Source organism: Thalassophryne amazonica, chromosome 11, assembly GCF_902500255.1.
Source record: "Thalassophryne amazonica chromosome 11, fThaAma1.1, whole genome shotgun sequence".
Lineage (NCBI taxonomy): Eukaryota > Metazoa > Chordata > Actinopteri > Batrachoidiformes > Batrachoididae > Thalassophryne > Thalassophryne amazonica.
This window is the reverse complement of record NC_047113.1, coordinates 80,445,866-80,466,481: the sequence shown is the minus strand read 5'-3', so window position 1 is coordinate 80,466,481 and position 20,616 is coordinate 80,445,866. Positions and strand designations below refer to the sequence as shown.

General features: G+C 41.5%; 1 long non-coding RNA gene across 1 annotated transcript; it reads right to left on the bottom strand.

The window, feature by feature from the left end:
* Positions 1–1,101: 1,101 nt before the first annotated feature.
* LOC117520942 lies at positions 1,102–15,248 on the bottom strand. Its single transcript, XR_004563825.1, has 3 exons — positions 15,238–15,248; positions 3,360–3,364; positions 1,102–1,178 (listed from the first exon to the last, which is right to left on the bottom strand). It is a non-coding gene; the product is annotated as an uncharacterized LOC117520942 (long non-coding RNA).
* Positions 15,249–20,616: the final 5,368 nt, after the last annotated feature.

Here is a 20,616-nt window from a genome sequence, read left to right as displayed (position 1 = left end):
TGATGTAAAAATTCTGGGGAATCCGAATGCCCTCATGGTGTTAAAAAGATACCGATGATCTACTCTGTCAAAAGCTTTCTCTTGATCAATTGATAAGAGTCCAATATCCAATTTATTAATTTTGCTACTCCAATAATATCCCGAACTAAAAAAATACTGTCCATGATTGAACAACCAGATATAGAATAAGTCTGTGTATCATGGATTACTAAATCCAAACAGTTCTTCAACCTATTGGACAGTACTTTAGCAAGTATTTTATAGTCTGCACATAACAAAGAGACTGGCCTCCAGTTCTTTAAATCTGTTAAGTCCCCTTCTTTGGCAAAGGGCCAAAACTGCTCTGGAGCAGCTGCAGGGAAGCTTGCCCAGCTGCAATGCTGTAGTGAAGACCCTGTGTATATCAAACCCTAACAAAGACCAAAACTTCTTATAAAAATCTAGTGGAAGACCATCAATTCCCGGGGCCCACCCAGCACTAAGCTGCTGCACGGCAATGGTCATCTCCTCCAAAGTAATAGGCAAATCCAGGGCGGCCGCTTCAGACTCCTCCAACTCTGGAAGACCATCCAGGATCTGTCGCTGACTGTCCACATCACACTCTCTAACCCCAAATCATTGTAAAATGATATAGCCTCCTGAGAGAGAGGACAGAGAGAGAGAGAGACAGAGACAGAGAGAAGAGAGAGAGAGAGAGAGAGAGAGAGAGAGAGAGAGAGAGAGAGAGAGAGAGAGAGAGAGATGGAAAGAGAGAGAGAGAGACAGAGACACAGAGAAGAGACACAGAGAGAGAGAGATGGAGAGGAGACACAGAGGAGAGTGAAGAGAGGAGAGAGGAGAAAAAAGACAAACACAGAGAGAGAGACAAAGAGAGAGACGAGAGAGAGACAGAGAGAGACGAAGAAAGAAAAACAGACATAGAGAAATTGAATTTTAAAACAGTTTTATTCACACAATTGAGTTACATCACTTCCATCATGCTTTTTTTTTTTTTTTTGACAGGCGTCAGAAATGGAGCACTAAGCTCCCATTTTCCACTGATGAGAGAACGTCATTTATGCACCATGTGTCTCTGAAGGTGTCCATGTTATGAGTAAGAGCATAAAACTGGAAGTCCACTCTGATCCGGGCTGCCAAGAGTCCCTTCAGCATAAACTCAGGGTCCACTGACCCCTGAGCTAAAACACAGTTTTTCCGAGTCTTCCAGATGGCCAACTTGGCGAGTCCACAAAGCAGGTTAATTAACACATGCAACCTCCTGGATTGTGCGTGATATTTGGACAGAAAATAAGTCCATAGTGAACAACAACCCAAACCTACAAAACCACCTCCCCAACAACCCAAACAGCCCTGGCAACCAGTGACACTGTGCAAAAACATGGTGAACAGTTTCCCTAAGTGGACAGAAAGGACAAACCCCATCAACCCCTGGATCCAGGTGCGCCAAAAAGCCGTGTACAATCCTCCACTGAAGGTCTCCTGTGCGTTTGTCAACCAGGGGCTTGTATGGGCTTCACCAGCACCCCACAGGAGACAAGGCGACACCAAAAAACTTGGACCACTTCGACGCCGTCAACCCTGCCAAAGAGCGTAAGTGTGACACTCTGACACAGGTGTAATAGAGAGCCTTTTTACCAATACTCTCAAACTCTCCCAAAACAGGTGTCCTGAAAGACAAGAGAGCCCCCTGCTCCTCCTGCCACACCCCCACAGCAGGCGAGACAGTCATAGAGAGGAACACGTACTCACATTCATCATCCCACTGGTCAGACAGAGTAGGGTTCTCAGCAAACGCTCTGTGCGGCCATGGCAGGGAAGCACAAACCTCCTCCACCACCCTGAGCAGCATCCTGGGGGACTGAACTCCCGCTGACTCCACCAGCCTCACAACAGACGTCCACAGTAGATGGCCCAATTTGGTGCACCCCGCCTCCCTCAGGCGGGACCACAGAGTGGCAGATGACAACCCAGAAGACCTAACAAAGTTATTGAAGAAAAGAGGCTCCTCAAACAGTCACATCCCAGGTGTGCCTACATTGTCCCTGTGCACAGCGTGGACATGCCATGCCTGGAGAACTGACTGGTAAAAAGCAGAGGTACGCGTCCCGATGACGTCCCGCCAATGTAGGAGGAAAAGGTGTTTGTCATACCCAAGACCTGTCTCCTTCCTCAGCAGGACACGTCGTATCCTGCCAGCTCAATCCAGAGGTGTACAACAGTCTCTGAGCAGCCTGCAACCTGAAGGTCGACACCGAGAGCAATGTCCACCAGCCCCTGTCCTCCTTCATGAAGCGGCACATACAACACAGGAGCCCTGATCCAGTGATAGCCTGACCAGAAAAAGTCCACCAGTAACTGCTGCAACTGCTCAACAAGGCCCCGTGGTGGAGGGAGGACAGACAGTTTGTGCCACAGCGCCAAAGCAACCAAGTTCAAAACTACTTTACGGATTCCCACCAAATTTGCACCACAGATAGATATTGGGCCATGGAAGACTCCACTGAGTTTTGGAGGTGATCCGGATCCCGATTGGCGGATGTCAGGATTACTCTTGTTTAATGATGGTTTTGTCTGGTGATGACAGCTTGTTAGTTAATGTTACAGGTTGTCTTCCTAACAGCAATCGGGCTGCAGATTACTCAGTGGCTTCATCTTTCTACTGGCTGCAAAAATGCATTTAATTATGAGCGGCTGTGATTAGACAGGTGGCGCTGTGATGTAATCCTTTCAGAAACATTCCATATTGCTTTGGCACACAGAAACACAAATCCAGCATTTTCAGATTTACCCACTCTGGAGCCTGTTTTCAAATACTGTCATTTTCAGCCACCCAAAATGCTGTTTATGTGTGGATGGAACACCAAAACAATATGAAACTTGTGCAGATACACCTAAATCTGTTCCTGTGTGGGCGGGGCCTCAGTTTTGCAGATGTAGCCGCTGAAACTACCTCCTTAATTTAATACTCAATTGAACCCTTTAGTTCATGTTTGCCGAATACACAGTTCACTGGTTACTGAAGGTTTTGAGATTCTTCGATCCTGGTCCATGTGTCAAAGAGTAAAGACATTTCTGCCAAATCAGAACGATTAACTATGACAGCATTTTAACGGCCACATTGAGCTTTTTTTTAGACTTCTGGAATAAAGTCATAACATTACGAGAATAAAGACATAATTTTATGAGAGAAAACTGCACTTCAAAAGGAGATCTGTGAGCGCTTTAAATTGTACTTCAGTATAGGTTTTACAAATAAGGAAATACTTCATCTTTTGGCCTATCTGCACCAAATTATCATTAGTATCAGAACTTTGAAAAGAATATGCAAGAAAAAGTGTCTATTCCGGAGGAGGAACCACACAGACTTCGCCTGTAGTTCTGGTGATTAGAAGCTCCCAAAATCGCCTCTTTTGTGGAGGATTTGTTGGCTGGAACTGGTGTTGTGTAGTTGTATTGTATTGTATTGTATTGTATTGTATTGTACTCCCTGGCACAGACGCCAGGGGATACAATTCCTGGAGGGGATAACTACTTTGGCACAACACTGGCAGTCGTCGCTTCTCGTATAAATACGACTTTATTCTCATAATATTTTGACTTTATTCTCATAACATTACAAGTTTTTTTCTAATAAAAATTACGACTTTATTCTCGAAATATTACAACTTTATTCTTGAAGTCTAAAAAAAACTATGTGGGCCTAAAATGCCGTCATAATTAACATTTTGATACTTAATGATAGAAAATATATACAAGATCAATCATCTTCACGCAAACGCACTACAGCAATCACATGACATCTGCTCCTCCCGTGTTGGTAAACAAAAGTATTTGGGTAATATGCAGGTAGTACCACCCACCTTTTAAGACTGACCAAACACTGATCAGCTGAGAATGTTTGAAAATTTGTACATATTTTAAATGGCCGAAATTAACGGCTTTCTTTAGATTTTATTGAACCTGGAGAATTTTATTGAAAACAACACTTAGTTGTTCAGGAACTCCTGAAAATTTGTCCGTTACAACCAAAGTCTGATCCAGTAACTGGAAAAACATACATTTTTGGAATGTTTTGTCTTTTTAATTTTCATTAGTCAATAAGAAACAAACTAATTGTTATATTCAATAATTTAATCAGTGTGGGTTGGTAGTTTCACTTGGTGCCCATTTTTAATCCCCTCTGCAAGACTGACATAATACCACATTTGGAGTTAGGACACAGGAAAGGGAAGTCTGGGGTTCCCTGCTGGAGCTGTTGCCCCTGCGACCTGAACCCAGAGTGGTTGAAGAGGATGAGTGAGTGAGTGAGTGAGTGAGTGAGTGAGTGAGTGATGGTGAGGAGTGAGTGAGTGAGTGAGTGAGTGGTGAGTGAGTGAGTGAGTGAGTGAGTGTGGGAGGGTCCAAGCGTCATCAAGCTAGTATCACCACAGAGCGCCATGAGGTGGCAACACCTGCTGACCTATCTCTAGCCCAAGACCAAGACACATACCAAATTGGACATCAATTGAATTGGTACCACCGCCCAACACCCAAAACGTAAAACTTTGGTGCAATCTTGCTTTTTCCACAAGATATTTTTATTCACAGACAGAATATCTATCAGCGAGTCTTTGTTGGATTCTTTTTTGGGGGGCGGAGTGAAGATGACAACGTGGCAGCAGCTCCTGGATGAAGTGCCGAGCAGTCAGAACATGCAGACGGCAGGACTGAGAGTGAACCCTGCAAGGCTTTAAACAGACAAATCCATCGCACTGAGCATATAAAGCAGATAAAGGAAGTTTAGAAAGGCACCGAATCCCCCCAGTGTGGCTACACCTTGACCAAAGAGATTCATTCATCGTCTGTGCCTTAAGATGGACAACCATGAGAGTTGGCGTTTAATCAGGCGGATCAGAACAGGCTGAACTCCACCGAGCTGTACTTGGTGTACTACTCTAAAGCTACCGCAGAGTTTGCTGCTGCAGTGAGGAACCGGAGCACAATCTGTTTCTTGGATAATTCTCTCTCCTCAAATAAGAAACAAAAAGTAATAATAATAATAATAACTTGTGGTTTAAAGGCAACATCAATCTCAAATGCTGGGATGTAATGAAATACAAGAGTGAAAAACACAAGTGCACATTTCAAACTGTTGTCATGCCTGTTCTGTGTCCATCCCAACGTCCCGGTGGTACTGGCGCACACGAGCTAAATGGTAATCTTGTTTTTTTGTTGCACTTTACAGTGTCCATGATATCATGGATTGTGAAATCTCTGCACCAAGCTTCACCAGGTTTACAGCACACTTTCCCTCCTCACCTCCGCCACTCTGCTACCCATTAGAGGAACCTCCTCTTCTTCTGCTCGTGGAAGTGCTCTGCCTGGTCTGAATATGGAACAGTGGTTTCCAGCTGAACTTCTGCCTAAGATGGTAAAATGACTTCTGGCTTTCACAAAAGTCCTTCTGGAGCAGGTGGTTCAGTGGATAAGGAGTTAGCTGACCAATATGTAGACCTAGGTTTGAGTCTTGCTCTTGCTGTCCATTTTTGTCTTTGGACAAGACATTTAATCTGTATCGTCTCAGTCCACCCAGCTCTAAAAGTGATCCCGGCCTTGGCTCGGGAAGTGAATGTGATGCATCATTGTAAAGGGCTTCGAGCGTCGACAAAAAGGGCAATAGAAAGGCAGTTCTTGTGGAACTCTGAGGAAAACGCATCCACCCCCACATACAACATCCAGCTGCTGATCCTTCTCCAAGAAATCCACTTGGATACAGTTTTCTCACTTGGATATGCCTGTTGTGAGTTTGTTGAGCTCATGGGCGACTTCCACTCCTATCCCAAGGCCGAAACGCTGGGCTTTAGTGATAGGGGATTTTATCACCTGCAAAGTCAGGCTATAGATGGCGGCTGACATTAAATGTATTCCTGGGGCCAGAGCTCCCAACATTGCCTCCCATTTTAGGGTGCTGATGCTGCAGAAGGGTAGACAGACTAAGGAACATGACATGAGATACAGTCACACAGTTATTCACGTCGGTGCCAATGACGTCAGGATGAAACACTCAGCGGTCACAAAAATGGACATAGAGAGGACTTGTGACCTTGGCAGAAAGATGTGTCGGCATTGATTTATAGTCTCTGGTCCCTCCCCTCCCGTTTAGCAGGCTGACAGCGTTAAATAGGTGGCTGGCGCAATTTTGTAGACAGCAAGACTTTAGTGTTAATGATAACTAGCCTTCATTCTGGGACCGCCATGGCTTGGTGATGCCGGATGGCCTACACCCTACTGGGGAAGGTGCCACCATCTTGTCTGCGAACACAGATAGAGCTCTACAGGGAGGGTAACATTAGTATTTTACGGCAGACCACGCAGCAGGTGATTAGAGACCCTGCAAGGCTTATGACAAATGTGGGTGTGGAATCCATGAGCTTAGCGGGGAAATTAGTGCAGAAAACCCATTATGGTGATAGTGCAATTTATGTGCCAGGGAGGGAAATTCATGAAGTTTAAAGTGTAGCCCGTTTCCGTAGACGTGTCCAGAAAAATAATAGAGGGATATGTTTTGCAAACTTAATACCCATTAAACTTTGGATGACTTTGAAATTGAGGATGGCCCGCTGGCTGTTCAAACAATATCAAATATTTCATGTCTGCTACCTACAACCCACGTGGAATGTCTCAAATAGGGCTGAAATGATTAGTCGAGTAATTTGAATAATTTGATTACAAAAAATGTTGGAGGCAAATTCTGTGCTTCAAAGATTCATTGAACCTTGTAGTACATATTCCAGGCTTGTGTGTGGCGCTGTAATGTATCCAAAAAAACAACAGAAGTAAGACGAGAGCATGCATGAGTCGTGTAAGCGCAAATCAAATTAGCACAGTAGCTACAGCTTTCCCAGCGGGCACACAGAGTGAAATAAAGCCTTTTAGGAGAAAAACAGCTCCATGCTGATCATCTGAAATAGCTGACTGCGCATGTAAAGCAATGCAGGTGATGGGAGCGGCTCAGCACTGGCCTCACACAGCTCCATCCCCAGCCCACTGACAGTCTCTGGAAGAAGTCCCATCTTCCTTCTGTGTTTTGCTCAGACTCGAACTGAGCGTTTCGCTTTTTAATTTTCACTTTTTTGGGCAACACACAACACTTCACAAACATGGTAACTCAAAAAAAATAAGAAGAAGAAAAAAAAAATGGATGTGCGAGGCTTGCGTGTTCAACCTCCAGCTGAAATGCATCTGCTGATCACAGAGAAAGAGGGATTAAAAAAAATCACGCAAGGACCCAGTTCACCAACCTTAAAAAAAAATTAAAATGGTTAATTTTTACAAGTTGGGGGGAAAAAAACAGAAAGCCACATCCCATTGCCATTTCAGCAAAATGTCAAGACTTTGGCCCAACTTTGGCTGAACTCCTGACCCCAGGAAAGATCCAAAACTTGTAAACATGTGAAAAAATAAATGATTACCCAGGAAAACAGAAAGGGAGACACTAAATTTGACAATCACCGTGATGACGCAGCGACATTGTGCCATTGCTTAGGGAGAGCCCTGGACTGTTAAAAACACAAAGGTACTTTTTATCTGATTACTTGATTAATCACCAGAATAATCAATAGAATACTTGATACTAAAATAATCCATAGCTGCAGCCCTCGTCTCAAACCTAAACCTACTTCCAGGTATCTTATATATGCTACCTTGGAACCACCCTAAATCCAAGCAGTCCACTGTCAACCCCACTGAGGTCTATTACTTAGATCAAATCAAATCAAATCAAATCAATTTTATTTAGATAGCGCCAAATCACACAAACCAGTTGCCCCAAGGCGCTTATATTGTAAGGCAAAAGCATACAATAATTACGGAAAAACCCCAATGGTCAAAGCGACCCCCTGTGAGCAAGCACTTGGCGACAGTGGGAAGGAAAAACTCCCTTTTAAGAGGAAGAAACCTCCAGCAGAACCAGGCTCAGGGAGGGAGATATGATTGGGTTATGTGAAACCTGGCTTAAACCTACCTTAAATGAGGCCTGCCCACCGGCATACACACTTTTAGTCACGTTCCTCGTGAATGCACGCAAGGCAGAGGGTGTTGCTCTTATTTATAAATCGAGGTTTAGCTTGTTGTTGGTCACAAATATAAAATGTTTGAACACCTGATTCTCCGCACCCCCAAGATGTTACATATTTCCAAGGTCAGATTAATAAAAATCAGCCATATTATTTTGTCACTGTATACAGACCCCCTGACCCAAACTCTGAGGTCTTAGATGAATTTGGTGCGTTCATCTCTAACTAGCACAGATAAGGGCCTGGTCCCACTGGGGAGAGAATTAATTGAGTATTAATTGATTTAATTAATTGATGAATTAGGTATACAAATTACAGGCATTCGTTGTCGTCCGCAACAAAAATGGCCAAAAATGACAAATGTCCCAGTATGAATTCCGGATATATTAATAATGTATAGCGAATATATGATGACAATCACGGTTGTTATAACTCATGTAGTGAGGAAACTGATCCGACGCATTGTGATTATCGCGGCAGTATTACGGGTGTATTATGAATGCATCGCGCTCATGTTGCGCGTGCATGGCATCTGCATTGCGGTCATAAAAGAAGCACACTCGGGCTGTCGGCATCACTATTCACACCAACAATACAGGCTCTGGAGCAAGTGCTGGACTCGGACAAGTTGATTGGAGTAAACAAGCAGTGAACGGGGCAAGTGGTGACGTCAGCGGATCGCATCAGAATGCAGCTCGTCTGAATGATTATAACAAGAAGTTAGATCTGTTATAAACATAGGAATAAATACTGTAACAGCTGCATACAAGAAGGAAAAAACACGCAACTGTTTTAGCAAGCCTTGACAATGTAAACAAGTCAAATAACTACCTTTTAGACGGCTCAAAAATGCTTTCTGCAGCTTGTTAGGCATTCGCGCGTGCGAACGGCCCAGCTGCAGCTTCCTCTGTGATTCAGGAGGTGATTAGAGCCATTTTCAACAGCCAATTTGCAGAATAAAATGATTAATCTGCCACAAAATTATTATTTTATATACGCAGCATCCAGCACAGAGCGCGTGGCAGCCGGTAGAACAAAGAACGGCGTCCAGCTATGAACACAGCGCATCTGATTTGCATCTGCCGGAAATCAGATGCAAAGCAGACGTAATAAAAATGCTTTATTCGTGGCCAATCTGTATGCAGTCACAACAACTCATTTTATTTCATGATGTGGACATGATGGGCACGCAAAATATCCATTTTACACACTGTCCCAGTCCGCTGGCAAGCCGCAAATCCCTGTCTGTTGCAGATATGAGCAGACAATGGCGAATAAGCAGCGCACAGATTGAGCATGTATTGTGTATGTATTGAGTATGTATTGAGTATGTAAGGCGGTTGTCATCCGCAGCCAAAATTTTGTGCAGCTCAAAAATCCTGGCAACGGAAAAATGTGCCTCTGCGGATAATTGCGGACGTGTGCGGATGTCGGCATGACTCATACAAGCATGTTTCACACATACTGCGGATTTTAAGCGAATATGAGACAATTTTGTGTGCAATCCATACACAAATCCTCCTAAACGCCAGTGGGACCAGGCCCTAACATTCTGATTATTGGTGACTTTAACATTAATATAAATAAGCCTTCTGATCCCCTCTGCAAATCATTTATGGAAATTGTGGATGCATTAGCATTTCAGCAATGCATTCAGGATTCAACGCACATTAGTGGAAATACCCTGGATTTGGTTCTCGCACGTGGTATTGCTGTCACAAATATTGACATCTTAGCTCTTGCATCGGTGGTCTCTGATCACTCACATATTAGGTTTATAGTTTCGCTGCCATGTTTAGTGGAACATCAGCCTTATTTATCACTGCGGCGACGCATCAACTCCTGAACTATGACTGAACTCGAAGTTAGACACAGGCCCAGCACCAGAAAAAAAAATATTAAGGGGGTGATGAGTTTATCACAGGGTGCGGGGTCGCCCCCCCCCAAAAAAAAGTGTGACCCGGAGGGGACGTGCCTCTGTGCGTGCATCATGAATTGGGTGCGCTCCTGGAAAGCTCGTGTATGTAGGCTACACCGTTGTAAGAGACTGACTGAGTAAGAGTAAAGAGTGATGACAGTATTTTTTATTATCAATTGAACGTATAGACCCTCGGTCAAGTGAGCTCCTGCATACCACAAAACCAAACCAACAAATGATCTGAGAAACGACACGAGACAGTAGATTAACCCCACATACAGCCCTCCATCACAAGCACAAACACAGCGCAATTGGGCATGACAGTCACACCAACGGGTCAAAGATAAACCTTTCATGAAGATATATTTACAACAATACATAACTTTTATCTTACCATAAAAGTCCATATCTTAACATAAATTCTGTGTGGAAACTGGATGCTAGCCTACCTCAGTGGACTCAGGATCCTTGCCCTCTGCCACACTGACAAGCGCAATCCTCAAGGGCCTTTCACACTGAATACGTCAGATGCGTCAAAAATCGGTCTAAAAAGCATTATTTTCAAAGAGACGCGTTGCTTTTAAGATGCGTCAGATGCGTCGCGTCAAAAGCCGAGCTAAACCGACGCTTATGACGGGAGTGCGCATTGCCGCTTCTCGGCAAAGTTCAATCCAATCCAACTTTCGATGCTCTGAGCTGTGACGTACCTTTGCGTTGTCCATTAGGAACAATGCGTCGGGCCAAAACACGGAAGACTAGTGGCAGAAACCACTGATCTCAACAAAATGGATCAGTGCAGAAACCACTGATCTCTACAAAATGGATCGGTGCAGAAACCACTGATCTGTGCAAAACATACGTGTCACAGGACTGTTCGTTTATGGAGCAGTTTTCTGAAGAAAAATCCTTCAAAATGTTTTTTGTTTGTGTTTTGTTGTTTGTTACCTCAGAATTTCTGATTACTGTTAAAAAAAAAAGTTTAGAACACTTGTAATTAAAATAGCTAAATAAATCAATAAATGGTTCTTTAGAAACATTTCATCTGTAAATTAAAACCACCTGTTATTTCAGATTAGATCATTTCTTGTTTAACATAAGGACATTTATTTTTAGACAAAATAACATGGAAATTTGTACATTTTTTTTTAAGTCTGGTAGATTATTTATATCTCATTTCAGCCAGAAGACACTGTAATAAATACAAATGTTTATTATAAATGCAACAGGAAATAATTTAACAATGACTGCAGTGTGATTGTAAAGTAGGATTTCTGTGACATAAACCTCATGATGAATTTTTTTTTAATGTTCATTTCCACTTGTAATTTCGCCAAAATATGTAATTGCCTTTAATGTTGTTATCAGGACAGAGTCATTTCTAAAATATGAATTTGAGCGCAATAAGTGGAGAGCTTCTACTTGTGCAAATGTCTTTTGACTTTGATTTCATGGACATTTTTAATGATCCGTTCATTTATTGTTAAAATATAAAATGAAATAGCTTTTTAAAACATAATAAAATAGTTGCTGTTGAAAGAGCCTTTTATTTAGAAGCAGGTGATGTTATGCTGGATTCTCGGGACCAGATGAAGGTCTCTTCTGCAGCTTTGAACTCTGGTGGTGTTGCTGAAGACACTTTTGTCCTATTTTGAAGAGCAGAGATGTTTTCTTTCGACTGGACTTCGTGGTGTTCAGCTCATCAATGGAAGTTTGGTTGTCTGCACAGCAAATGTTCCTGACTGGGACAAATAAAAATATTTCTTTAAGTATAAAGAAACACTAAACAGTTTATATATAAAAAAGGAAAAAAAAATGGGGGAAAAAAACGATGGAAAAAAACGCCTGAAAAAAATAAGTTATTTAAAGTTGAGCTTTTGTGGTGACTGAAAAAAGCTGTAGCTTTATTTGGTAAAAATAAAAAAGGACTGAACCATTTACAAATTAAAAACGTTCACTCAGATCAACAGTGCTAAAAGGCTATGCTAACGTTAGCCGATCATTAAACCACAGCAGTTCAGTAAACATCACGTTTTATTTTACATTATTCTCACCTCAATAAAGCTGCCGAACTAAACTCCGTTGGTCAAACTGGGACTTCGCATATATCCAAAAAGTGGGAGATTTCGGACTGAGTGGGTTTGCTCCATCACCCTGGCTGCCTGCCTCGGTCTGACCAGTGATGATGCCTGAAGGCCGGCTTCTCCGTGCGGGTTGGCCTGCTGTCGCGGTTCGATCGATATCCCACCAAGTCGTCAGTCCTCCCTCGGTCGGTAGCTGAAAAAAAGCTTCTCCCAGCAGGGTGATGGGACAATCGTTCTACTGCTGTTTTTTTAAAGCTTTTTTGTGGTTCAGGCGACCCAAATTCAAGATGGCGATCGCTGAACTTTTTTCAGGTTGTGGAAACTGCCAGAGTGTGACGTGACAATCTCCGCCCCTTTGCTGCTTACGAAGCGACGCATCTGACGTCATGCGTCAGATGCGTCAGCGGATTAGGACACGTTGACGGATTGGTCTAAAGTATTCAGTGTGAAAGGCCCTTCAACCTATCAAATCGCTTGAACACAGACATGCCATATCCATTTGTTTTAAAATTAATTACTTTAGTTAATTAATTTGGTTTATTTGTTAAATATGTGATATTATTGAATAACTAATATTTTGCTATATTTTCCAGTATTTCTTTTCTTTCTTTTTCTTTTTTCTTTTTGATAACGCTCACATCCGAGGGGGCGGGGTTGATGACGTGAGGGGGCGTCATCCCCAAACGCCCCCTCGTGGCGCTGGGTCCAGTTAGACTGCCTGATGTCTTAGCTTCACGTTTGGAAAATGCCCAATCAGTAGACTGTCTTGTGGAGAGTTTAAACTCAGCGCTCAAAACGACACTTGACATGAATGTGCCACCTTAATTAAAATCACGTGCCCCTCCACTCAAAACACAGTCACCTTGGTTCAGTGATGACATGCGTGATCTCAAGCATAAGGCTAGAGGTCTAGAACAGAAATGGCGTAGTTCAAAATTAGAAGTATTCCACCTCGTGTGTCGTGATGCTATCTTAGACTATAAGCATGCATTATTGGCTACAAACCGGACCTATTACTCTGATTTGATCAACAAAAACAAGCATAACTCAAAGTTTGACACGGTGGCAACACTTATTCATGGACAACCACCTGTAGTTCGCTCTCCTTTTACAGCACAAGATTTCCTGGATTACTTTGAGAATAAAATAGAAGACATTAGGTTAAACATATCCCAGCATGCCTTAATTCAGCCACCACACACTGCTATTGAGGTGGGCGCCATTACTGAGGTATTACCTAGATTTACAGAATTGGATAGTATCTCACTAGGCTTGCTGAAGAAATGCATAACGTCAACAAAAAGCACAACAACCTATTTATTTGATCCAATACCAACAGAAGTGTTTAAAGACCTGAGGCCCACTCTTGGGCCAACTCTGCTGGAAATTATTCATCTTTCATTAACTTCTGGATCAGTTCCTAAATGTTTCAAATCTGCAGTGATTAAACCATTACTTAAGAAATCTAATCTTGACCCTAGTAGTGTATTGAAAAACTATAGGCCGATATCAAATCTATCACTTTGCTCTAAAATTCTGAAAAAAGTAAGTGGTGTCACGGCACCTTGTGGACCACCTTACTGAAAATAATCTCTTTGAGCCACTGCAGTCTGCTTTTAGAAAAAAATCATTCCACAGAGACGGCTCTCACTAAAGTGGTGAATGATCTTCTGCTTGCAATGGATTTGGACACCACTACGGTTCTGGTGATGTTAGATCTTAGTGCTGCATTTGATACCATGGATCATCATATTCTTCTTGATAGGCTGGAGAATCATTTTGGGATTACTGGGAATGCTCTTGGATGGTTGACATCATACCTGACCAGTCATTCTCACTGTGTTTTGTACAATAACACTACCTCTAACCTTAGTGACATGGAATTTGGGGTTCCATCGGGGTCCATCTTAGGGCCCCTGCTTTTCTCCCTTTATATAGCACCCCTTTTGCAGTGTTTTGGGATTACCTTTCACTGCTATTTCATTGCACTTGTAATGACAATAAATCTATCCATCTACATGTATCTATCTATCTATGCTGATGATACTCACTTACACATGCCGATAACTGCTGGTAATCTCATCCACATAAAATCCTTAGAAGATTGCCTTGCATCAGTGAGAAGCTGGATGTCTAGCAACTTCCTACTTTTAAACTCTGATTTGACTGAAATGATGGTTCTTGGTCCAGTGAGACATCTGCATCAATTTGATAAGCTAACACTTAGCCTAGGCTTGTTTGTCATACATCACACTGACAAAGTGAGGAACCTTGAGGTAATTTTTGATCCTACGTTGTCCTTTGACCTCCACATTAGAGACATTACAAGGACTGCTTTCTTCCACCTGTGGAATATAGCGAAGATTTGTCCCATCCTGTCTACGGCTGATGCTGAGACCCTGATTCATGCATTTGTCTGTTCTAGATTGGACTACTGCAATGCTCTATTTTCTGGTTTACCGCAGTCCAGAATTAGGGGTCTCCAATTGGTTCAAAATGCTGCTGCCAGACTTTTGACATGAAGCAGAAAGATTGACCACATTACACCCATTTTGGCATCCCTTCACTGGCTTCCTGTCCCTGTGAGATCATATTTTAAGGTTCTGCTACTAGCCTATAAAATTGTTCACGGACTGGCATCTTCCTACCGAGCTGACCTAATTAAACCCTACGTACAGGCCTGGGCTCTGCGTTCTCAGGGTGTGGAACTACTTTGTGTCCCTAGGTTGAATAAAAAGTCTGCGGGTCACAGAGCTTTCTCTTATCATGCCCCTGTTCTGTGGAATGATCTCCCTGCATCAAGACTTTCAAGTCCAGACTTAAGACGCACTTATTTTCCCGTTCGTATAGCTAGCATACTGGCGTGGTACAGTAGTGTTCAGAATAATAGTAGTGCTATGTGACTAAAAAGATTAATCCAGGTTTTGAGTATATTTCTTATTGTTACATGGGAAACAAGGTACCAGTAGATTCAGTAGATTCTCACAAATCCAACAAGACCAAGCATTCATGATATGCACACTCTTAAGGCTATGAAATTGGGCTATTAGTAAAAAAAAGTAGAAAAGGGGGTGTTCACAATAATAGTAGTGTGACATTCAGTCAGTGAGTTTGTCAATTTTGTCAAACAAACAGGTGTGAATCAGGTGTCCCCATTTAAGGATGAAGCCAGCACCTGTTGAACATGCTTTTCTTTTGAAAGCCTGAGGAAAATGGGACGTTCAAGACATTGTTCAGAAGAACAGCGTAGTTTGATTAAAAAGTTGATTGGAGAGGGCAAAACTTATATGCAGGTGCAAAAAATTATAGGCTGTTCATCTACAATGATCTCCAATGCTTTAAAATGGACAAAAAAAACAGAGATGTGTGGACGACAATGGAAAACAACCATCAAAATGGATAGAAGAATAACCAGAATGGCAAAGGCTCACCCACTGATCAGCTCCAGGATGATCAAAGACAGTCTGGAGTTACCTGTAAGTGCTGAGACAGTTAGAAGATGCCTGTGTGAAGCTAATTTATTTGCAAGAATCCCCCGCAAAGTCCCTCTGTTAATAAAAGACGTGCAGAAGAGGTACAGTTTGCCAAAGAACACATCAACTGCCTAAGAGAAATGGAGGAATATTTTGTGGACTGATGAGAGTAAAACTGTTCTTTTTGGGTCCAAGGGCCGCAGACAGTTTGTGAGACGACCCCCAAACTCTGAATTCAAGCCACAGTTCACAGTGAAGACAGTGAAGCATGGTGGTGCAAGCATCATGATATGGGCATGTTTCTCCTACTATGGTGTTGGGCCTATATATCACATACCAGGTATCATGGATCAGTTTGGATATGTCAAAATACTTGAAGAGGTCATGTTGCCTAATGCTGAAGAGGACATGCCCTTGAAATGGGTGTTTCAATAAGACAATGACCCCAAGCACACTAGTAAATGAGCAAAATCTTGGTTCCAAACCAACTAAATTAATGCCTTGCAGATGTAAAAAAAATCATGAAAAACTGTGGTTATACAACTAAATAATAGTTTAGTGATTCACAGGATTGCTAAAAAAAACAGTTTGAACATAATAGTTTTGAGTTTGTAGCATCAACCGCAGATGCTACTATTATTGTGAACACCCCCTTTTCTACTTTTTTTACTAATAGCCCAATTTCATAGCCTTAAGAGTGTACATATCATGAATGCTTGGTCTTGTTGGATTTGTGAGAATCTACTGAATCTACTGGTACCTTGTTTCCCATGTAACAATAAGAAATATACTCAAAACCTGGATTAATCTTTTTAGTCACATAGCACTACTATTATTCTTAACACTACTGTATGTAACTATGCTTTTACTCTTTTAAATTAATTTTATCAAAAAACAGAGCGGGCCGCGGCCATCAACTTTATCTAAATTCTGGGTCTTTTAATGAAACTTAGGGCTTGTGGCCGGCGATCACTTAATGCTTAATGCTGACAAATTACACTGTATTTCTTGTCTTTCTGATGTGTGATCCTGTTTTTTTCTCTCTGTTTGAGGTGCGGCTCCATCCAGAAGATGGGGTGTGGTGTCTGTTTCTGTAACCCTCCTGTCCTGTGCACCGGCAACATTTCCTGTATGTTCGTTTTGTGAATTGTTTTGTAATTTGTGTCTGTAGCATGGCCCAAGCAGAGGGTCGCCCCTTTGAGTCTGGTCTACTTGAGGTTTCTTCCTCAAATCATCAGAGGGAGTTTTTTCTTACCACTGTCACCTGTGTCCTTGCTCTGGGGGTTGGTAAGGTGAGACCTTACTTGTGTGAAGCGTCTTGAGGCAAATTTGTTGTGATTTGGCGCTGTATAAATGAAATAAACTGCAATTGAAATTGGATCCCTGTTCTGGCCTTGAGGTTCTTATTCTGACTTCAGATAATTAAACTTCTGTGTATTTATCATAAAACTATACCACAAATAAACACAGCTGATGTAATTTGGTGGCTTTTAAAGACAGCTGCCTGTAAACGTGATGACTATACTTAAAAACTCTGTTTTCATATTTTATTTCATTTCTTTTAGAAGGCTATTTGTTGACACTTTGTTGCTGTTAAAATAATGCATAAAGAACTTTGATGTTATGGAAGAATTAAAGCCCGTAATGAATGCTGTGTTTTTTTTTATAAGCGAGTTGTGTTTTAATGAACTGCGGCAGAGTGAGAACACAGATCAGACACGACAGATGGACGATGGCTGCAGATCTGTGATCAGCAGCCGAGAAAACAGACGCTTCCGGCGTCACATCACCTCTTGTTCATTTTGTGCATTTTAGTTAATTCTCTGTTGTTATTTTTTTTAACCAGCTTGACAAACATATTTCATCACCACTTAAACAAACTGGACTCAGTCCCATTTAAAAACAGCACTAACATATGAGAAAGAAATGTTTTTCTAAATCAGACAGTCGCTTATTTATTTTAAACCAGTCTTTTAAAAAGAGATAAATTGTGTCTGTACAGTATCTGATCACATATTAAACGATCAACAGAGATGGATTTCGTAATAAACAGAAAAGTAAATGAGGTGAAAATAGATGAACAGCATCTCCTTCAAAGAGTCCATGTAAATAATTAACATCAATTAACAAGGCGGTGATTGAATCACTGTGTTTACACGTACAGAAATACTATGATGTCACCAGTGTTTTCTGATCACCTGAACCTGAATAACATCATAAATTGGGTTAGAAAAAAAACAGGCAGAGTATTCCGATCTTAGATAATTGAAGTGCACTGTAGACACATAAACACCTTAATCAGACAAGGATGTCTGCCTGGATTTTTTTTTTTTTTTTTTGCTATTACAACCCCAATTCCAGTGAAGCTGGGATATTGTGTAAAATGTAAATAAAAACAATACAATTATTTGCAAATCCTCTTCAACCTATATTCAATTGAAGACACCACAAAGACAAGATATTTAATGTTAAAACTGATAAACTTTATTGTTTTTGTGCAAATATTTGCTCATTTTTAAATGGATGCCTGCAACATGTTTCAAAAAAGTTGGGACAGTGGTATGTTTACCACTGTGTTACACCACCTTTCCTTCTAACAACACTCAATAAGCGTTTGGGAACTGAGGACACTAATTGTTGATGCTTTGTAGGTGGAATTCTTTCCCATTCTTGCTTGATGTACGACTTCAGTTGTTCAACAGTCCGGGGTCTCCGTTGTCGTATTTTGCGCTTTATAATGCGCCACACATTTTCAAAGGGTCACAGGTCTGGACTGCAGGCAGGCCAGTCTAGTACCTGCACTCTTTTACTACAAAGCCACGCTGTTGTAACACGTGCAGAATGTAGCTTGGGATTGTCTTGCTGAAATAAGCAGGGACGTCCCTGAAAAAGACGTTGCTTGGATGGCAGCATGTGCTGCTCCAAAACCTGGATGTACCTTTCAGCATTGATGGTGCCATCACAGATGTGTAAGTTGCCCATGCCATGGGCACTAACACACACCCATACCATCACAGATGCTGGCTTTTGACCTTTGTGCTGGTAACAATCTGGATGGTCTTTTTCCTCGACGTCCATGATTTCCCAAAACAATGTGAAATGTGGACTCATCAGACCACAGCACACTTTTCCACTTTGTGTCTGTCCATTTCAAATGAGCTCAGGCCCAGAGAAGGCGGCGGCGTTTCTGGATGTTGTTGATGTACGGCTTTCGCTTTGTATGGTAGAGTTTTAACTTGCACTTGTAGATGTAGCAACGAACTGTGTTAACTGACAATGGTTTTCTGAAGTGTTCCTGAGCCCACGCAGTAAGATCCTTTACACAATGATGTCGGTATTTAATGCAGTGCCACCTGAGGGATCGAAGGTCACGGGCATTCAATGTTGGTTTTCGGCCTTGCCACTTACGTGTAGAAAGTTCTTCAGATTCTCTGAATCTTCTGATTATATTATGAACTGTAGATGATGGAATCCCTAAATTCCTTGCAATTGAACATTGAGAAACATTGTTCTTAAACTGTTGGACTATTTTTTCACGCAGTTGTTCATAAAGTGGTGATCCTCACCCAAACTTTGCTTGTGAACGGCTAAGCCTTTTGGGGATGCTCCTTTAATATCCAATCATGACACTCACCTGTTTCCAATTAACCTGTTCACCTGTGGAATGTTAAAAAACAGGTGTTCTTTGAGCATTGTTGCCCCTGTCCCAGCTTTTTTAAAACATGTTGCAGGCATCCATTTCAAAATGAGCAGATATTTGCACAAAAACAATAAAGTTTATCAGTTTGAACATTAAATATCTTGTCTTTGTGGTGTTATTCAATTGAATATAGGTTGAAGAGGATTTGAAATCATTGTATTCTGTTTTATTTACATTTTACACAATGTCCCAACTTCATTGGAATTGGGGTTGTATTATTATTATTATTATTATTATTATTATTATTATTATTTAAACACATAGAATGCAGTGAATGTTATCTGTCTGAGAGTCATTTATCAGACCCTGGAACATATACACAGGGATACAACAGAATATTCCATAAACAACACATAAACACTGAATCTAAATGGTGTTTTATTAAGAATATTCAGAATCAAGACAATAATCTGATTATTGCTGTCCATGAGGCAGATGAATAAACAGTATTTACCACTGCTCACCTGAAGGTGGCAGTATAAACATAAATGGAGAAGATTACAAACTCCACCAAGGAGGGTTTTTTCATGATTTAAATACTATTTGTCAGTTCAGCATTATGTAAAAAATGAGAACAACACAAAGCAAATGCCCCCAGTCGAATGTTCAGCTTGTATTTGATTTTACCGTTCAGGAGACCATGAAAACTGAAAGTTATTCCTACAGCCAAAGACTGGTGCTTTACATACTGTATAAGATCTACTTGTACACTGAAAGATTGCTGCTATATGTGGTGTAGTATGTGTTGTCTTCTGTGGTGTGGTATGTGGTGTCGTATGTTGTGTAATATATGGTGTCATATATGGTGTGGTATGTGGTGTAGTATGTGTTGTCTTATGTGGCGTGGTATGTGGTATGGTATGTGGCATAGTATGTGGTGTAGTATGTGTTGTCTTATGTGGCGTGGTATGTGGTATGGTATGTGGCGTAGTATGTGGTGTAGTATGTGTTGTCTTTTGTGGTGTGGTATATGGTGTAGTATGTGTTGTCTTATGTGGTGTGGTAGGTGGTGTCGTATGTGGTATGGTATATGATGTAGTATATGGTGTGGTTTGTGGTGTAGTATGTGTTGTTTTATGTGGTGTGGTATATGGTGTAGTATATGGTGTGGTATGTGGTGTGGTATATGGTGTAGTATATGGGGTGGTATGTGGTGTAGTATGTGTTGTCTTATGTGGTGTTGTATGTGGTGTGGTATATGGTGTAGTATATGGCGTAGTATGTGTTGTCTTATGTGGTGTGGTAGGTGGTGTCGTATATGGTGTAGTATGTGTTGTCTTATGTGGTGTGGTAGGTGGTGTAGTATATGGTGTGGTATGTGTTGTCTTATGTGGTGTAGTATGTGTTGTCTTATGTGGTGTGGTAGGTGGTGTAGTATATGGTGTAGTAT